Raw genomic sequence first — 20,633 nt, 5'->3', positions numbered from 1 at the left:
TTGTCTTTCTCTCCTCATCCATATTAAAAAGCTTCAGTTTGGTACTGCACCCAAGAAGTATCTCTGCAAGAAAAAGATTAAAACCTACAAACAAAATACTCAGTTCAGAGTATTACCTTAAATCAATGTGCCAAGTATTCATAAGAGCTAAACAAAGCATTTGAAAAAAGGTTTATTGTTTTAACCCAGGAAAACAAACTGAGCATGCATATGTATTCTACATAGCCCAGGGACCAGAACTCGGTGGAATTTACTGACTTGCTAAATTTGATCATAGGGGGATTTGGCACATGAACATTTCTAATGTGAACGTGTGTTTATTAAGTCATTTTCTCCAGAAAGCTCGCAGCTAGTTTCTGCACGTATTTTCTTAAGAGAAATAAATGGTATTCTGGCAAACAGAAACCTGTAATTCTTTTTGTGCTAAATATTTTACTTTGGGGATCTGTAACTATAATTCTGAGTACAATAAAAACTGTCAGAAGCTCTCAGTTTTGCAAATGCTAATTCCTAAGGTTTAAGGTACATGTGATGAATAACAGAAAGTTAATGTTTAAATAGAATGGGAAAGGACATATGAAAGTTATTTATGACTAAAATTTTAAACAAACAGAAAAAAAATCACACATACGGTAAACAATTTTTATGTTATTATAAATAAGAAATCATATGAAACATCATGTTGTAATAATATTCAGTCCAGAAAAACAAGTGCAAGATGCCATGGTGGTGTCATCTGGTGCAAAGTAGGAAAACTGAACAAAGTGCCAGCCCATCAATGAGTCCACTCACCCACATTCTCAAAAGTATCAGGCTGGTTACCCCGGTTGACATGTTGGCACAGCAGGTAGTGCTGCCACAGTCAATGGTGCTTAGTTCGGTGTGTTTGAGGGAGTTTCTTCAAAGAAGTGGCATTTCCATCCCCCTGCATTTTTAGTGGGTTAGCTTCATGACATCCAATTTAGAGACGTTTCTTAGCCGTGTGCTCCTGTTTTCCCTCACTTAGGTTCTGACAAATTGACAATACAGTACATGGTTGGACATAGTTGAATAATAAACCCACTGCTCTAACCAGGCATCATTACTTCAGCAATGGTTTTTAATATTAAATATGATTAATTATTAAATCTGATATATTATTAAAATAATATTAAAATTCAGTAACAAGGAAGGTATTCATTTTAATTTAAACCAAAAAACAAAACATCTATTTGTACTGAAAGTGGTGCTGTAAGTGTTGTTCACCATTCCTTTTGCAAATGTTTATGCTTGTTATATTTCCAACCATCTTTGTATTCATCCATTCAATTTCTCCGAGTGCCAAAGCACATCACCACAACTTCAAGGGCAAGGGGTTACACGTGAGCAACTTCCCAGCTCATGACAGGTACACAATACCCTGCCACAGCCAAAGGGAACTGTCGCTAATAGTCTCATCTTTTCTCTCCTCTGCAGTAGTGGAGGGAGATTAACCCCGCCCCTTCCAGCTGAAGGGTTATAAAAGTCCAACGCTTCCAGTTGTCTGCGTTCCATTTAGACCTGAACTCTGTAAAAGGATGGAGCTGCCTGTGATTGACCCACTCCCAAGAACCAAACACTTCTATGAAGCCATGAAGGCTACAGTACTTTATTTTTGTTTGGTGCCCTCGAGCACTGATTTTGACTTATACTTGTTGGCACCCCAATATTTTTGGGACTCACCCTGCAATTATTCACCCATCCACAAAGATAAGAGCCAACAATAAACAAGACACTGGTTCATTGCAAGACACTCTCTTTTCCATATCAGTTATCACACAACTATTGAGGACCAAGTAATATTTGCTTTTCAATTTAACATGCACATCTTTTTCAAGGTGGGAGCAAGTCAGGGTAACAGTTAAAACCATCAGAGGCCTGGAAATAGATTAAATTAAATTATTCATGTTTTTTGTTGCTTGGGTTTTTAACAGTTTTGCCCTTTCTGACTGAGGGTCTGAACATAGCAATTTCTTTACAGTACCTTAAATTAGCAAACTACTGTATGTGTTAAGGGAGTGTTTGCGTAGTTACAGAAATAAACACTTATTTGCTAAAGAATATTAGGTTCTTGGGCATTTTCTTGGCTTACTTAGGTTTCATTTGGTTTAAATTTTACTTCTGTGCTGTGTTTCAGCTTTGGTTACCATTTTTACTGAGTTCTTACTATTCCATCCTGACTGAGTACTTTTTTGGATTTTCTGATATAAGCGTCTTACTAGTTGAAAAAAGTGTGTCTTGTACAATGTACAATTACACTTCCTTCTTACTGTTTCTTCAAATATCCTTTTAACTTTGGCATTTCTTTCCTTCTTGGCATTATTATCAGCATGCAATACGTTTCACAGATGACTGTCAACCATTTTGTCCATTAAGCTTATTTGGGTAGCTAATAGCTAATTTCTCTATTTCACTTTTAAATAAAGAAATTCACCGCAAAACACCACAGATCTCAGTGAGACTGGGTGGTTCACACCTAATCGGAGGATAAGCCTCAAGAACCATGAACTCAGAGATGTGCAACGTCCTAGCTGGTGGATCAGCTTTAAACAACTGCTCAAAATATAGTCAGTCCAGCATGTCATAACTGCAGCATCATCCAGGAGGACCATTCCATCACCCTCCCTGACTACAACTCTCTATTGTGTGTAATTCTTCAATTCCTCTGTAAGCAGGATGTGGGTCACTAGACCATAGATGGTGTGTCACTTATTCGCAGATTCCTCTCACAAATGCCTCCTTATTTGCCCCCAGAGCCTTTGCAGCCGTCCTTCACAGTTCCCGGTACAGACTGGAGTTGCCATCTCTTCTCTTGATGATATCCAGTGTGCCATGCAAAATGAAATGACTCCTTCAGGGAATACTGTGACTATCTTCTCCAGGCTGGTAATAAGGTTGTCCTCCTGGCATTGAAAGCAATCTTAGCTTCCATTTGGGAGATGGGCATCATCTTAACTGACTGCAAAACAGTACTTGTCATCCCTATCTGGATTGCGGCATCTACAAGAGGATAACACTGCTCTCGTTGCTAGGTAAAGTCCTTACTAGGGTCATCCACAATAGAATCCATGATCACTTGCTCACCCTTCAGTAACCAGAAGAGTCTGGTTTTATGTCTATTAAGTCTTCCATTGACCCCATTCTGGCACTGAGGGTTCTGATTGAGTGGAAACACGTATATTGGCAGAGTTTCTTTTGTCAGTTTTCATAACATGTTAGACTAAGATGATCGAGCTGCTCTGAGGGACATCCTGAGACTTCACAGGATCCCCCAGAAGTTGCTAGATATCAAGGCAGGCTTGCATACTGGTAGTATGAGTGCTGTACAGAGCGGAGGCAGAAGCTCTGCATTTTTCCCAGTTGGTTCTGGGGTTCATCAGGGGTGTGTTCTTGCTCTTGCTCTGTTCACTGCTTGCATGGACAGGGTGTTGGGCAAGGTCGTGGGGTCCAGCGGCTGTGGGGCATCTGTTGGTGAAGAAAGATTCAATGATCTTGACTTTGCTGACGATGCTGTGATATTCCCGAAGTCAATGGATGCTCTGATTGGGGCTCTCGAGAAACTGAGCAAGGAATCTGAGTGTCTGAACTTGTGAGTGCCCTGGATAAAAACCAAGTTCCAGGCCTTCAATGGCCTCCTGAACACAGCCATCAGCAGTGTGTCTGTCTGTCATTGAGAGGCTTACTTACCTCGGCAGCAAAATTCATGTCTCTGGTGACTCTTCCTATCAAGTCAGTAGATGGATTGGGAGAACACAGAGGGTCATAAGGCGTGTGAGGCACTCCCAATACCTCTGTAAAAGGACAAAGGTCCAAGTCTTTAGAGTCATGGTGCTTCCTGTTTTGTTATGTGGTTGAGAGACATGGATGCTATCCATTGACCTGAGATGAAGACTGGATTCCTTTGGTACTATGTTTCTTCAGAGAATCATTGGGTACTGCTGGTTTAACTGTGTCAAATGAGTGATTGCCCATGGGGTCCAGAATGAGGCACATTATCTGCATTGTGAAGGAGTACCTGTTATGGCATTAAGGCAATGTGGTGCAATTCCCCAAAGGTGATCTGGCTCGCAGAATCCTCATTGTTGAGGACCAGGCCAAGGGCTTCCCCACATAACACCTGTATGCAGCACATAGATGGTCATTTCCAAAAGGTAGGACTGGACCACGTGTCTGCCTGGGGGGTTGCCAACTGGTATCCTGAGCTATTTTGTCGTGTGGTAGGTGTAGCAACGCTTTGTACCAGTGCAGGATCCCAAACCTGACCTAACCTGATACTTTTAAAAAGTTGTCAAGTTTTCTGCTTCAACTACACAACTCGGTAGTTTGTGCTTAGTAGTTTGTTTTAGATCACCTCAACAATACGTATGGATAAGTGCTTTCCAGTTTCAGTCTTATTACGCTTTTCTTTTATTTCCATTGGTGCCCTCAAGAAAGTGATTCACCATTAAATTAGAAAAAATCTGCTGGGTCATTTTTAAAAATGTCTTTAATCATTTTGAAGACTTGATATTAGGACTTCACACAGCTTTTAATTTAACCCCCTTAACCTTTCACAGTAGCACGTGACCTTTAGTTATGGGATACAGTTGGATTCCCTCCTCACAGCTTCTTGTCCTGCTGCAATCATTTGTATTGTAGTGACAACTGCACACATTACACGTTTCTAGCAGATTAGACTAACATTTGTTTATTTATATTTTCAGCCTGACATGACTCAGGGATGCCCTGTATCATCCAAAGGACCTCTAAATATGCATGAAAGAAAGCTAGAAATGACAAGATCATTAGGAGATACAAAATAAAAATCTTCTATATTTTCTTTTGTGTCTGTTTATTACATTTTTATGGAAAGGTCTGTGGAGTCACTCAAAGTCTAGAAGGAATTACCCAACTCATGTGTTTTCATTGCATGAAACCTTTTTCATTTTGTGAATACTGCATGAGTTGACAAGACATGCCGATTGGTTTTCAGTTGTATATTGTATTCTAATGTTAAAGGTGAGTGGTTCATTTAGTATTTAGTATTAGTATTAGAATTAGTAACAAACATGGAACTTACAAGGGCTATGCAGGAATTTGATAGCTGTCTAATTTGTGTGCTCTTCTAACTTATTTGCTTTCAGGACTCAGAGTGTTTGCTTCTGCCTGCATTAATCCATCTTGATCCCTACAAGCCATATCAAATGCAGACTCTTTGAATACCGTGACTGGCTTTATGACATGCTCGTAACACTAATAGATTTTCTTTGGTTTATGGTTTTAGGACAAGTTAAAGTTTTGCAATGTTTTTGGCAGCTTGTGTGCTTCCATAAATGAAACAATATTCATAATATGCAGTTTAAAAAGCATTTTCATGGCTAAAGCAAATTAAACTAGTCAGGCAAATGATTTCAATAAGTGAAATACCCAATATGATTTTTGTTAGTTTTTTATTCTGAAATCAAAAGAACACTCTTGTAATTACTTTTTAATATACCAAAATAATATGTCTTGAAACATCTGTTTATTTTGCTGCCCTGTCCAATTAATCTTGCAACAATCAAATAAATTCAGGCCATGGTCCTTAGATAAATCTTTGTAACTGATATGGATTAGCTTCCCAGTAGAGAAACTATTTATTTTTACAATAACTTAAATTATTGGACCTCAGTAAAACCTTGTGGCCTTGGGTGATGATATAGTTCCTGCAGATGGGTAAATCACATTTCTCTCTCTTCTAGTATTAATTGGAACTTAGAAAATTACATTAAGAGCCTTTGTGGTCTCTCTTGATTCAAATCTATCTAGTAAATATGTTTAGAAATTCTACTGGTAGACTCACAAGGAAGCTTCAATAAGGTTAACTTTGAAAATTCAAACATATGTAAGTTACTCTTTTATCCATTTCAATACTAATTTGAACAATAGATGCATTTGTATTCTATGCAATTAATTGAATATGAAAGAAATTTTAATAAAGTGTGTGATGGTCAGTGGCATCTCTGCATTAAGTGTAGATGGGGCACTGTCTCCTCATCCCCCAGCAAAATTTAAGAAGTAAACTCACCTCCATAATTTAGCAAGTGGTTGTGTAGCGGCTTTAAAATGTTTGCTGATGATTTGAAAGAAGACAGACACACCAATATCTGGATTCTGCCATTTATTCTGCAACAACATCATCCAACTACAAGACAAGCAGTAAGGGGCACAGTCAGCACACACAGCGACAGGTGCTCTCTCCGTCTCCTGTAAAAGCGTCATCCAGCTTTTTTATATATATATATATATATATATATATATATATATATATATATATATATATATATATATATATATATATATATATATATATATATATATATATATATATTCAAATATAATAAATACAAATTTAACAAATGCATATAAACAATAACAATGAAGGACAATAATTAACATTGCAACATACCTACAAGATCAGCAGTAAGGGGCACAGTCAGCACACGCAGCGACAGGCACTCTCTCAGTCTCCTGTAGCAAGCCAAACAATATACTAATGAGGCTGGATCTCCGTTAAACCAAACACTTTTAAAATCCATTTCTGCCGACCAAATGTGACAACAGAACCACAAGACACATCAATGACCACATGACGTGATGTTTCCATGCAATTTCAGACAGAAAACACTAATTCAAAACTTGTCAGCTTACACGAAAGAAGGAGAGTATTGAAAAGCACCTTACCTGCAAAAGCGTCATCCAGCTTTTGCCAGGAGTCTGCTGTATGCTACATGTGCGTCCTATGGGTGTTACATTAATTAAAGCCCCCCCACTACAACAGGCAAACAGGAACTATATACAAAAGATACAATGATTGCATTCACATTAAACAAAATTCACAATATATTAAACAAAAGAATTTCAGTAAAAAAAAAATAGTTTCTGGGTTGCTTGGGCTAGCCTTTCGACCCTGTTGTGTTCTTGGCATCACTTTACTCACATGTGCAAATGTGCAGCCAGAATCTTTTGGTTCCACTGTAGAGTTTGAAGGCTAGAGCCATCTCAAGTAACCCATCAATTCATTTTTTTGTGACGCAATTTATAGGGCAGATGTTTTATTGTCAACTATGACGTTCACTTAATATGAAAGGTACCAACTAACCTCTTAGGTTCTTTTCTTAATAGGGAATAGTAAGAAATGTAAAAAATCTACTATGTAACTCTTATCTGTAACCTCTTACCTGTCTCACTGCTTGCATTGTGTCTCGCATATTCAACCCTAAGGTTCTTTTGGTGAACTGCTTGCTTACTTCCAACCACCAACAGAGGTCTTCAGAAAAGCATCCTCTTGTGCCCTTAACTGGCCGCAGCTAGTATGGAAATATATTTACATGAATATTTACTGGCTATCTGTATAAAATCACACACTAGATCATAAGAATATAGTTTACATAGAAATTTGAATGCATAATATGATTAAAGACATTTTTAATTAAGCACTTGTTTTACTTTGTGATTCTGTATCTTATAAGATATTATTTTTAAGCATATTGTAATCTCCCCAATATAAGCACCATTAAGCACTGAATTTCACTGAACTTTTAAAAGTTAAAATAATGAAATGCACTGATATGCATGGTTATGCTGGGTTAAAAATATCAGTTTTCGAATTGTTATTTTTCATTTAAATGATTCACTAACGACTCTTAATGTCTTAAGATCGATCTTGTGATCCTGCTCTATTACCATATGTAGATTTTTGTTTATCTTCATTTTTGGCGTCCAGCCTAACAGATGTCGCTAATGCTCCTGTTAAGGCTTTCCGCTGAAAACGCACTTTACTACCTTGCATAGAATGAGAAGGGTCTAGCTGCTAGTAGGACTGCATAAAATGGTGTGTCATCCTCAACATCCAGTAGTGACAAACACTTAAATCAGATGTGTGGACTTCCTACGAATTAACACAGTGGTTTGTTAAAAAAACAACTGAATAAAAGCCAAGGTACAGTATATTTAACTTGTGCAGCTCAGAAGTAAAGTACTGTTTTAACACAACAAATTTGAGGAATTATTTATCCCAATGTCACCCATAAACGTAATCTCAGTTGACTTCTAAATGAGTAGAGTCTAAACAATCTGCACTGGAGACAATGGGTAGCTTCAAGGTTACATTTAGTTCTCTTCATGTCCAAAAAATAACTGAATCTATAACAGTTTTTATTTTTAAAGAAATGAGACCTTACACCATTGTTGAAAACGAGGGCTTTCTATAAATGATACAGGTTTTTGAACTGAGGTATGCTATACCAAACAGAAAGCAAACGAGTGAAGTTTTTGTACCTAGGCTTTATGAAGATTTTAAGTAAAGCATCGTTACGTCTTACAGGTCAGCGGAGATAGAGACCCTAACTTGCAACAGCTGAACATCCAGGGCAGCAGATTCCAAAGTGACAATCATATGTGACAACATTAAAAATTACTGTGTTTAGGATAAGCACGCTGCATGGACATCACACCAGGAGCAGCCATGCTGCTTATATATAAAGCTGCTGAGATGGATGGCTGGCTGTTGTTCCAAAAACCTTTCTAGCATTTCCAATGCGCTATCGCATACTGCATCAATCACAAGTGTGTGTGGAAGGAAGTCTAATAAACATTATGGTGAATTTTAAATGAGTGCAGTGCTGTGAATAATGCTGTTGGCAATAGCACATAATTCTAGTGCAAATAAACCTGCTGTCAGGACACCAGTATGGTGTGTTTATGAGGGACAAAAATACAGGGCAGCAGGATCTTTGAACCATACCTAGCTTTACCCACCAGCACAACTTTTTATTTCGTACCCCCATATCATATTCCTGATGTCTGGGAAGACCACCGGGCTATATTTTTCACCTATAACCCTTATGCAGTAGTCACTGCCTTTAACTTGGCTTTCATCACTCTCATCAATTAACAAGGGCTTTTCCACATTTTGCTTTTATTTATAGTGGTGTAGGTGACAAGATCATTTCCAATCCACTGGACCTGACTAAAACAGCAGAGATCTTCAGATAATTGGTAAAGCAGAGACAACCAACATTAATTGCTGAAACCACTGACAGAAGAGTAGAAGGAGAAGCTCCTATCCCACAGCATTTTTTTAATCATTGAAAGGAAGACACACATATGCATTCAAAAATAGGCCTTGATGGAGAGATTGGGCACACATTCTGGCACCTTTTTGTCAGGGCAATATGTCTTACAAACATCCAGATGACACTTTGGCCTTTGATTATGAGGTCCAGAAGATTACAAGAAATGAAGAAAATAACTTCTATAGGATTAGGTTTGTATACCATGTGTCACAATAACGAGACATATGAGTCATGAAAAAGGTTTGGGGGAGCCACCCGTATAATTGGGTTCCTGGCTGCAAAGTCGATCAAATGAATAAAGCACTGATGTCCACAAAACCGAGTCCAAAACAGAACTGAGGGACTAGGGAAAAGGTATAGGTTTTTAAAGGGGAAGACAGGAAGTGAGATCATAGGGATCGGATTCATGGTCTTCAGCCATTGGTTCGAGTCTGGATGTGACATCACGGGGGCTGGGGCCAGCAAGGTCTTCTTCAATAGGCTGGTCTACAGGAAAGGGAAAAAAGAGTCAGTGCACTCTGCCACATCCCGGCATGTTTCAGAACTGCCCTTACTCAAGCCCTTTAGCTGCCTCCCATGCACACGTGTGTGACACATGTTATATGTTATTATAACAAATAGGTTTATATGAAAGATAATCCAATAAGGTCATAGTTTTTTGAGGTGTTGGAGTCAGTCAAAATGGCTATAGCCAAGTTTAGATGGTTGTGGCTAAACATTTTGTTCAGACTCTTCCAGTACCACTTACCAATAGCACTCCCAGGAAGAACTCTCAAAGTTATCAGATCTCAATCAGACAGTACTCAAGCAGAATAAGACAGAGACAGAGACAGAAACTTCTGGACACAGGAACAGAAACAAAACAACATTGATCTAAGCCCATCTCAGCTACACAGTAGACTGAACAGGGTTGGTGACAGATTATTAAGACATTGCAGGACCTTTCTGTCAGATATTATCATCTGTTTTACTAATTCCTGTGATTACTAGGAAGTTTCATAAGTAAATGCTTAGTCTCTTAAGTTTTTGTTTGCAAAAACAAAGCCAAAGCAACCAAAGGTGTATTGTACGGTCTTAGCAGCAAAGCAGAAGTCCAAAGGGATGGCAGTCCAGTGCCATTTCATGTCACCACTGAGAAACAACCAAGAATTCCATGTCACTGTCCCTGAGAAATTCTGCATTTGTAGCTGGAAGTCTCTTAGATACTGATGACATTAAGGTGCTAGTAGGACGAGAACAAGATCTTTTCTTACAGATAAGGAAATTATCCCCTTTAAGAGAGAACAGTGGGAAGATGAATCAGTGAAGTAAAGAAACAGTAATCACACACAATAATTACTTCAGCAAACACAACCATGTTTCCCAATTTGATGCCTAGCCTATGCCAGATGGTGATTAACACATTGAGAGACTTAGGGAAGAACAATAATAAATATGGCAAACAGGAATTTAGAAATGTGTTTGACACAGTCTGCTAAGAAGAAAACACATTTAGAACATCTAGTGGACATTGGAATTACCACGTCCTTCCATTTAGACTACACAGCACCTAGACACTTTGTGGATAGATGGTTTTGGCAGTATTAAGCCATTAGTGTTACCTGCTTCACAAAATATTCTGGCACCTGCGAAGATTCAGCCACAGTTCATACCACATTATAAAAGTCTATTTTACACATAAATCCCAGCAAATGTTATTTCAGATTGATGTAAGTTACATATTTGTTGATTATGGTCAATCAGATCTAAATGAAGCTGCAATAATCCAAAATATAGGCCATTAATCTTTGTCCAAATCGAAAATATCAGAGGCAAGGTATTCCTGAAGGTTTGTTCTCAATTATCTGTGCCTTTTAATGCGTTAGTGCACAAGGGTATGGAATTTGAGAGCTGATTATATGAATACGGATTTAAAATAAATGCTTTTTTCAGTTCCTATTTTGATTGTTCTTTACTTTCCACTCCCTTTCATCATCCAGACTGTAGTATCCAAGGAAAGATTGGGAGCGGTACTAACATTTGATTGTCAATAGGGATGAAGAAGCCGTTAAATTCTTCTATGGGAAACTGTTTCTTCTATGGTCCACCTGCCACTACAACAACAAAGTTACATTCCCCTTCCATTTACGCCTCTCCACCATCTCACCCTTTTGTCTACACCAGTCTAACCCCTGTCCTGCTCACCTACCAACTTTGAGTTGGCTGGAGGACGAAACAGACATACCAGTAGTCTTGTTATGCCTGTAATTGTTTCTCTCTTTAATTCCTAGGGCAATCTTCCTAGATCCCCATTTACCAAGGACCCCTTGTCTGCATTTCCAACTAGTAATGGGTTTCAGGGGTGCCATACATAATATAACAGGCCTCATTGCTGACATCTGTTAGACTTGTGACTCCCAATAAATCTCTTCTCCCCTGCTTTACTTTTTCTAATTCTAAGCTCCAAGGTTAATTACCCCCAGGACATCCCCTTTTGCACTCTGGCAGCATTTTATTATTGGCATGTCAACATGTTTGATTGCCATTAGAGGGCCTCATAAGGCCTTGATGCCTTCTGCAGCCCACAGTCTTGGTCCCAACTAGGAACTACATAGAACTGCATTTAATATTGAGCTGTGTTATTAATCTTCAGAAAAAATACCATTTACAATCGAAAAATTCTGGTCTACTTTTACCATAATAATCATTATTGTGGAACTATTATTACTGTGGAACCTCAAATATGTGCACAACTCTTTTTGTGTTAGGGCTAGTCTCTTGTTTCAGAACATATATGAAAACAAGACCCAATTTGGAAAAGAGCTGTCAACTTTAACATTAGCTTTTATATCAGAAAGCCGAACACATCTGACAAATGAAATAATTAATAGCATGGACAAACAGGAGAGTATAGAAATGTATTCAGTAGTTCACAAAGTTGAAATGGTTGACCTGGTCTACAAAAACAAGCCATCTATCTTCTTTTTTCCCAAACTATGGAATTTGCTGAATTTTCTCATGGACATGTATCAAAGAAAATATGTTTTGTGGCTTGAATATGTATTTTTCAAGTGTTATTATTGTGTTTCAGTCAACAGCATTCATAATCAATCAACCAAATTGTTCATGAACGGAGTGCAGTGAGAGGCTGTCTGGTCAGGATGGAGGAAAGGAACCCATTAATTTAAGGTAAAGAAACAAATACAGAGAGAGAGAGAGAAAAGAGAAGAAATGCTTATCTGGCCTTTATTTTGAAATGTCACTAGGGATGTCAGCCTGCATGATTTGTCTCAGGTCAGGGAAAGAGCCTCCTCAGTGTTTGGCTTACAAGGCCCTACAACAAGGTTAAGGAAGGATGTGGGACATTAAGCTAATATGCTGGTGTAAATAAATACACTTTATATAGTGCCTGTCTGTGGTGAACACTATCAGAAGACACTTTGAAGTTTATAGCTCTTGCATAGTTACATACATACTTGTTTGGCTTATTATATAATCAGAAGACTGGCAGGGTTGAGTCAGATGACTGAATTTGCACTATAGTGGTTTATGATTCAATGCTTTAGCTACTAATATACACTTCATGAAGAAAGAAAGAAAGAAAGAAAGAAAGAAAGAAAGAAAGAAAGAAAGAAAGAAAGAAAGAAAGAAAGAAAGAAAGAAAACACAATGGTTCTGGAGGTCTAGTGATTAGAAAGAAAGAATACAAAAGGCTTGTGGAAGTCTAGAGATTATCTAAATATTTACATGAAATAAAGCTTCTCCTTCCTTATATGCTGATGGCAGCAGGAGTGTCCAGAAGGGAGTATAAAAAGCCAATGTCACATTCTGTGAATCTTTGTTGATTGGCATGTCAGATTTGTTAACTCCAGTCGCAGATTTCGTCATTGCGCCACATCAAATTACAGAACTAAAAATCGCAGCTGATTTCACATTTACTGTCAGAGTGCCGATCTTGCACCACAGTCGTGTTCGACACTTTTTCAAATAGCCAATAGCATTTTGCCTGATGGATCAGAACTTTACAGAGGGCTAACATCTGCAGAAAGTTCAGCAGCAATCTCTGCCCTTTAATTCTTTTTTTCTGTTCTATTATGGTATGTAATATACATGGCATCAAAAGAAATGTGTTCCTTATTTCTTAATTCTACATTCTGTGTGTTGTACTGTTGGCTGAATGTCCATTGGTTCATTCGATTGTCAACTCTCCTACATACACAGTCCAGTCCTCTGAATAACAACAAAATCAGACATGTTTTATTCTAGCCAGTCACAGACTAGTTGGTCTCAGATGTTATATGTCACATTAGATCACTTGCTTCACAGAAGCGCATCGCTGACTGCCTCCAACTGTCTATGATTATGACTGAAAATCACTGGAAATGTTGTCTAATGTGACATAGGCTTAAGGTTTGTAATGTACAGTATGGTATAGCATAGAAAGGGCCAGACAGTCGGAGAGTCTGACCTTAAAATGTGAAATTCAGGAATCAGCAGAGCAGTATGGGTGACCTGAGCCTTTAACCATTTTGGTATCCATTGTCCTCAATTGCTGACCCAATGCTGTGCCTTCCCGGTCTTTTTTGAACTTATTCAGACAGTTGAAGTTCCTTGGACCTGTTTTACATTGATTGATCATTTTAACCAGTACTACCAATGACCCTAAAGTTTAGAGCGGATTAAATTTAGGGTGTGTTAAAGGGTTGTGAACAAATAAATCACCCTATAGTAAAATTCAATAAAGCAAAACTGACCCAAAGGACATGGCAGTGTTCTGAATGCCATGCAAAAATGTGACATTTGGACACATTTTGGCTTTTTGTAAAATTAGGTTACTTTACTAAAAGGCTTCACATTTTTGAGGTGAAGAGATTACATTTAGGATGTATTAATGGGGGTGTAGTGGGTAGCGCTGCTGCCTTGCAGTTAGGAGACCCGGGTTTGCATGTTCTCCCCGTGTCTGCGTGGGTTTCCTCCGGGTACTCCGGTTTCTTCCCACAGTCCACAGACATGCAGGTTAGGTGCATTGGCGATTCTAAATTGTCCCTAGTGTGTGCTTGGTGTGTGTGTGTGTGTGTGCGCGCGCCCTGCGGTGGGCTGGCGCCCTGCCCGGGGTTTGTTTCCTGCCTTGCATCCTGTGTTGGCTGGGATTGGCTCCAGCAGACCCCCGTGACTCTGTGTTAGGATATAGCGGGTTGGATAATGGATGGATGGATGTATTAATGGGCTGTGAAAAATACACTAACCTAAAGGAAAAGTCATCCTGAACAAATGTAGGTTGCTTTAACTAATTTCAAAGACAAATTTGACCTGAAGATGTTGTAAAGGTTAAGTGACACTATGATGAGCTGTATATTAAATGGTTGTTTCCACTTATAAAGGGGTGACCCCACTTTTGTGTGGACTGGATTTGTATCCAAAGCAAGTTTCTTGTTTCATATTTGTTCCTGCTCAACATTTCAGTGAATGGTGGAGTGGTAGCTCTGTGGCTAAGTATCTGTACTGGGAAGGTTGTCAGTTCAAATCCTGTTAATGCCAGAAGATGTCCAACTCGGCTGGGCCCTTGAGCAAGCCCTTTAACCTGAAAACTGCTCCAGGAGCACTGTACAATGGCTCAGCCTACACTCTGACCTCCAAAGTTCAAACAAAAACATAATAACCCCTCGATGATTAACAAAGAATATCATCATCTATATTTTTATAAAGTGAGAAAAGGAAATTGCAAATTTACAAGTACTTTACTGGCTAGCATTTTTAGCATTTGTCTTACTGTTTAGTACATTATTTTATGGTATGCCATTTTAATTAAAACTTAAAAAAATATATATAATTTCTGAAGTACAGACCAAAACATTATTGTAAACTTCTATCCTTATTTAACTTGATGGATAGCCATTGGGATGTAGTTTTCCGTGAGTTCAGCAGGTAGTTTAGAGGCACTCACTAGGACATTCAGTAGAACAACACTCTGCTCCCGCACCATCGCCTCTTCCTAATCAGGTAATATGATGATTGTGATGAAGAAAAGGCATGGGACGGGGTTTTTTTTTTTCTTTTTAAGTTAGTTGTATTGTTAGTTTTGTCATGCACAGCTCCAGAGACCATCTAAATGTGAATCGCTTAACCACTTCAACGTAACAACCTGCCAATTCTGCTTACACAATGACGTTTTACCATCTGACATATGAAAATTATATGTACTGTCAGAGATGCCAGGGGCAATGACCCGGCCGGGACGCCGTGAGGGACCGGAAGAGGGTCAGAGCCCACCCTGGATCACGTGGGGGCCGCCTTCCTGGTTGCTCTGGGGGCCATGGGTACAGGGCATGGAAGCACCACCCTGTAGGGGCCCGTGGTCACCGCCAGGAGGCGCCCCAATGCCTTGGGGAACTTTTACCTAGCACTTCCGCCACACCAGGAAGTGCTGGGGAGAAGATTTAGGACGGCACCTGGAGAGCTGCCGGGAGGACAGCCGGCACTTCCGCCACGCTGGGGCGTGGCCAGATGAGGAATGCCGGGAACACCTGGGGCTCATCCAGGGACTGTTTAAAAGGGGCCGTCTCCATTCATTCAGCGCTGGAGTCGGGTGGAAGCAGGACGAGGCACGAGGAGAGTGTGTAGGCGGCCCGAAGAGAAGGCATATTGTGGCCAGGACTGTGTGTGTTTGGGGTCTGTGCACTATTCGGGCTGAACTGGGTCTGTGTGACCATTGCAATTGTTGTAAATATTGTAAATAAACGTGTGGTGGTTTGATGAACAACATGTCCGCCTGTCTGTGTCCGGGCCACGTCCACAGTACATAGTCTTCTTTTTTCTCTTTTACAAAGTAAAGGTCTTAACCTAAATTCAGGGTTGTAAAAATATTTGTGAACTGTACATTCACACCATTCATTATTTTTCTAATTTTTTTGTCTCTTTGCATATGGAATAATTACATAAAAATATACCACATTCAATAAATACAGTGTGAACTAATCCGCAGTAAAACATATGGCCATAGGGCATGTGGTTCAACTGCCACCTTGTTTGTACAAGCGTTACTGGCAATTTACCAAATACATAACCTGCTTAACCTTTCCATTTGTAACTTCTTTTAAAAGTGACTTTAGGGAATGGTAGGAGAATATATCACAGAACAAGGAAGTACAGTCTACGTCAAAGTTTTTGGAGTCTGACACTGATGTAATACTAATACCATAAAAAATACACACATAAGCTATCTCTCCATCCATCTTTCCCATCACCTTTTTTAAAATATATTTTAATCATTTTAAGGATTGAATTATAAGCCATAAATTACATGAAAGAAAGAAAGAAAGAAAGAAAGAAAGAAAGAAAGAAAGAAAGAAAGAAAGAAAGAAAGAAGACTTCATTTGAAGGATCAGATATGTTCAAGTATCCATAAACTTAGGAACAGATCAGCATGCACAATCAATTGACATATTGACATTAGTAAATGCTTGCCACGTTTAAGGGAAGATGTGGATGGGTCTTTGTAAAGTGAACTCATTTTTTTCCAGATTCCAGTAAAAGTAGACATATTTTTTCATTGTATTATTGCAAGGGGAATCTTCCAGTTGAACAAGATAAGTCAGCATGCTAGCAATATAGGTATCATATTTTCTAAGTATGAATCATTGGCTGATGCCAAGTTAAAGTAACTACTGCACTTAACAAGGCATATAAAGAGGAATTAGGATAGGGTTTCCTGTCTGTGTCTATACAGGCCAATACAAGTTTATTGCTTTCTGTGTCCTTTCACATGTACTGTATGTAAAAGTATTGAAAGATACAGTATGTAGTGTCATTTCCCTCACAATTGTTTTTGGTTTTGTAAAGATGTCACAGTAAGACGCAGGAAGCATCAAAGGTTTGTGGAAGCCACCCGTATAATATCCCTGGCTGCAAAATGGATATTTTTTCCATGAGTTGTGCAGGGTACAATGTCCAAAACAGAACTGACTTAGGTTGAGTAAAATGGCGGTTTAAAAGGTAATGATGTAATCTGGACAGGCACCGGAAGTGATGTCGCCAGGACCAGAAGTGGCATCATCTGTAGTGCCGGAAAATCAGTCTTCAGTACTGGAAGTGACTTCATCAATGGCACCAGTACTGAAAGGGACGTCATCAAAGGCGCTGACACCTAGTGGGATTTCCCGAGGATAGTCTGCAGAGGACAAACAGACATCAGCTTATATATGGACATAAACTGAAAATGTTATTGGGAGGATTGTCATTTTAACTGTGCTTAACCATTCAGTTAATATGCAAGATGCAGCTCTTGACATACTGTATATAAGGATAAACATCAGGGTTATCCCTATGTCTGGGTTTCCAAAGACATGTCCTCCTTTTAGGTGCCTATATGGGCGTGTATGTGGTTTTTACAATATTTTAAGTTTGTCAGCACATCGTTCCCAACTTAGTTTGCTTTTTCAAATTTGCATACTTTTTTTAAAATATTTTACCTACATGTAATTCTTAACAAGAATCAGATGAACCAGCAAAGACAATTCTGTAGATCAGTGGTTCTCAAATGGGGCCCCAAGTGCACTGCACACATTAGGGAAGTTAAAAAGTAAATACCCTCACCCCAGGCATCACCACCATTGGACAGAAAGTCCAAATCCCACCCCCTTAAAAAAGGGAAAGCCTTTTTTTGTTTCATTTATTTATCTTTTGGCTCAACAAATATAGTAACCCTAATAAACATGGAACGACAGCAGAGGAGAGCAAACTCATGAATTTTCACATGTGCAGCATTTCCATCAGTCATAACAGTGGTGGCAATTTTAATTCATTATTTTGAACCTTTTTAAAATGTTCAAAGCTTTTTTTTGTTTGGTTCAAATCAGTGTACCCATTAAAAAATAGCATTAGAAACTTAAGAATGAATCTATATATATAAAATGCTATGGGTTATCTATCTGTCATGCCTTTAAAGCTTGATCTCGCTGGCCTCAATCGACAGCTTAAGCCATGACACACACAATGCACCCTGTGATTTGAATGCCCGGCCTATAATGGACCTGAAATATGGCTTCAACTGCCTCACATGGCCATCAAAGACAGAGCCATGCATATCACCTGACTGGAAATGCACGGCCACACCTTTGCATGCTGACATGAAAACTACGAGGACGCCACATGTCTGGCATGAAAACAGAATGGAGGTGCATGCATGAGAACAAATCTGTGAAACACATTGCACAGGCTGCTTTGAAATATGCGTGGTGATGAAGCTCAGCTTTAACATAACATGCACGCAAAACTCATGGAAGACTTGCACCACACTCTTCAATTGCGTATCTCAGTATAACAACACTCAATACTCCAAGACCACCCACCCCTAACACGTTTCAAGCACCTCAGGCACTGCTTGTACATAACCCTTCAGATGAAGCTCTTAAGCAAACACTTTCATGGCCTGACAATACTAACATCTCTCCTCATTTGCTTAGAAAAGTATAACATTTCATTATTTTATTAACACTACCAGCCCTTATGCTGAGCCTTTACAAAAAGAGAACAACTTGAAGAAGGAGAAAAACTACCAGCACCAACAAGCGTCATTCACCATCCAGAAGTTACAAGGTACTTCCTCACCATTTTTACAGAAGACTAGCGCTGTTATAACACACAGTACTTCAGGCTTTCCCTTTAATGTTTTAGCACATTCTTGCTTCGTTTTTGTGTTTTCCATGCTCTTTTCTTTTGTTCTATAAAACACTTCCTTCACTTTGGACTCCCACATCTGCCTACGTTATCCATTCCTTTTTATTTAAGGACTGGAGGAACACAAACACAGTATCAACAACTCCTTATTTTGGCCATCCACGAGAGCATCAATTGATAATTCACCAGTGCATGGTGTCTGCGTGTTCAGAATGCATAATCAAGTTGATCAGTGCATTGGTAGCCTTCACCACTTTCAGTTCCCACTGTTCCACTAGCAATCAAGCACTTCAGTATGTGTATGGTTGCACAAATGTTAGATTCACACTTATGCGTATGCAGTGTCAAATGTTATTGCATGCATTGCTGCATGAGCCTACGTGTGACAGCATTTTCAGACATGCAGCTGTTCTGAAATATTGACAATACAGTAGAATATAACTGATTTTACTGGTGTGCTGTGGACTTGCAGAATCATGTGGATGGTGAAATAACTCAAGAAACTACAGAGGTCTGAACAAACTATAGGCTAAATGTACTGTTTGGAAGTATTGCCATGTGGAGACAAAACCCAATTTAAAAAAAGAAGAAAAAAAAGTGATTCAGACTATTACGACATGAGCAGCAAACTTTCATCGGTCAAGATTTGCATCCTATTTTAACTAAGCCTATCCCACCAGGACAGATTGAATCCAGCACTAAATACAACTGGTTTTCCCTGCAGTTGTTTGGCCATGTGGTACATCACTAAAGTCCAGAAAACGTTCTTGTCCCCAGGTAGCACACATCATGAACATCTCTCTCTCTCTCTCTGAATGCTGAAAATCAATTTTTGGATTACATACTGCATATTATAGCTCCAAATTATTTATTGAAAGGCAGAATGTTGTTTGGTACATTTCACATTATTGTATGATGGCTGTACTGTAGAAGCTTTTGAATCTGTTGTTGCTTTATTTGTTATTAAGGGAAAACACAACAGTAAATTTCGCCATTTTCTTGCTGATTTTTTATATTCAAAACTACTTCATAAGAAGATTTATTGAATTATTATAGATGATTTCCTTACAGAAGTCTATGTGCTTTGGCCAATCTCTTTGCAAACTAAAATGATAATGATACTCTTCTTTTGTCAGCTTTTCTCTAAACATAGGAGTCTCCACAGCAGATCACCATCTTCCATTTAGTGCTGACTTTTGGATCTGTTTCTGTTAGCAGTTTTTGTTGTTTCCTTCTGACTTTTCTCCGACCTTCATCTTCATCTGAGTTTAACATATCCTGTCCACCTACTGCAGCTTTTATGTATATCTTGAGTAAATATCTTTAAACTAAACATGTATGTAGCTCAGTAACACTGAAACGTTTTAAAGTTTGCCAATAGCCTAAGATGTTCGTAGGTATAAAAGAATGAATAATGTATAGCTTTGAGTCATGACATTTTTGTTTGCTGAATCTGATGTCATCCACTTAAGTAACACTTTAATCTTTCTTTACACTTTTTTCTGTGAAAATGGTCCTTGTTACTTGGATTTGAAATGTTTCATTTTTTTGGAGAATTAAACTAAAACATTAGAATTGACTACATCCAAACTAGAAAAGATTTCAAAACCTCAATGTAGCATTGTTACTGATTTGTGTCATGATGGGTACTTTTTGTAGGTAACCTAATTATTGAATTAACAAAATAATTATGATATTCCTAAAAATGGGAACACGATTGTGAAGAAATTGATAAAAGGTAATATTTTATAAAACATTTCAGAAACCAATATTAATTATTTTTTATGTAAATGTAATTTACAAAATTATAATGGAAGTTTAGCCTATTTACATTAAGTAATTTCAGACTTTTAATGGCCAGTGGTC

Source organism: Polypterus senegalus, chromosome 4 (genome assembly GCF_016835505.1).
Source record: "Polypterus senegalus isolate Bchr_013 chromosome 4, ASM1683550v1, whole genome shotgun sequence".
Taxonomy (NCBI): domain Eukaryota; kingdom Metazoa; phylum Chordata; class Cladistia; order Polypteriformes; family Polypteridae; genus Polypterus; species Polypterus senegalus.
Note: the sequence above shows the minus strand (reverse complement) of the source record.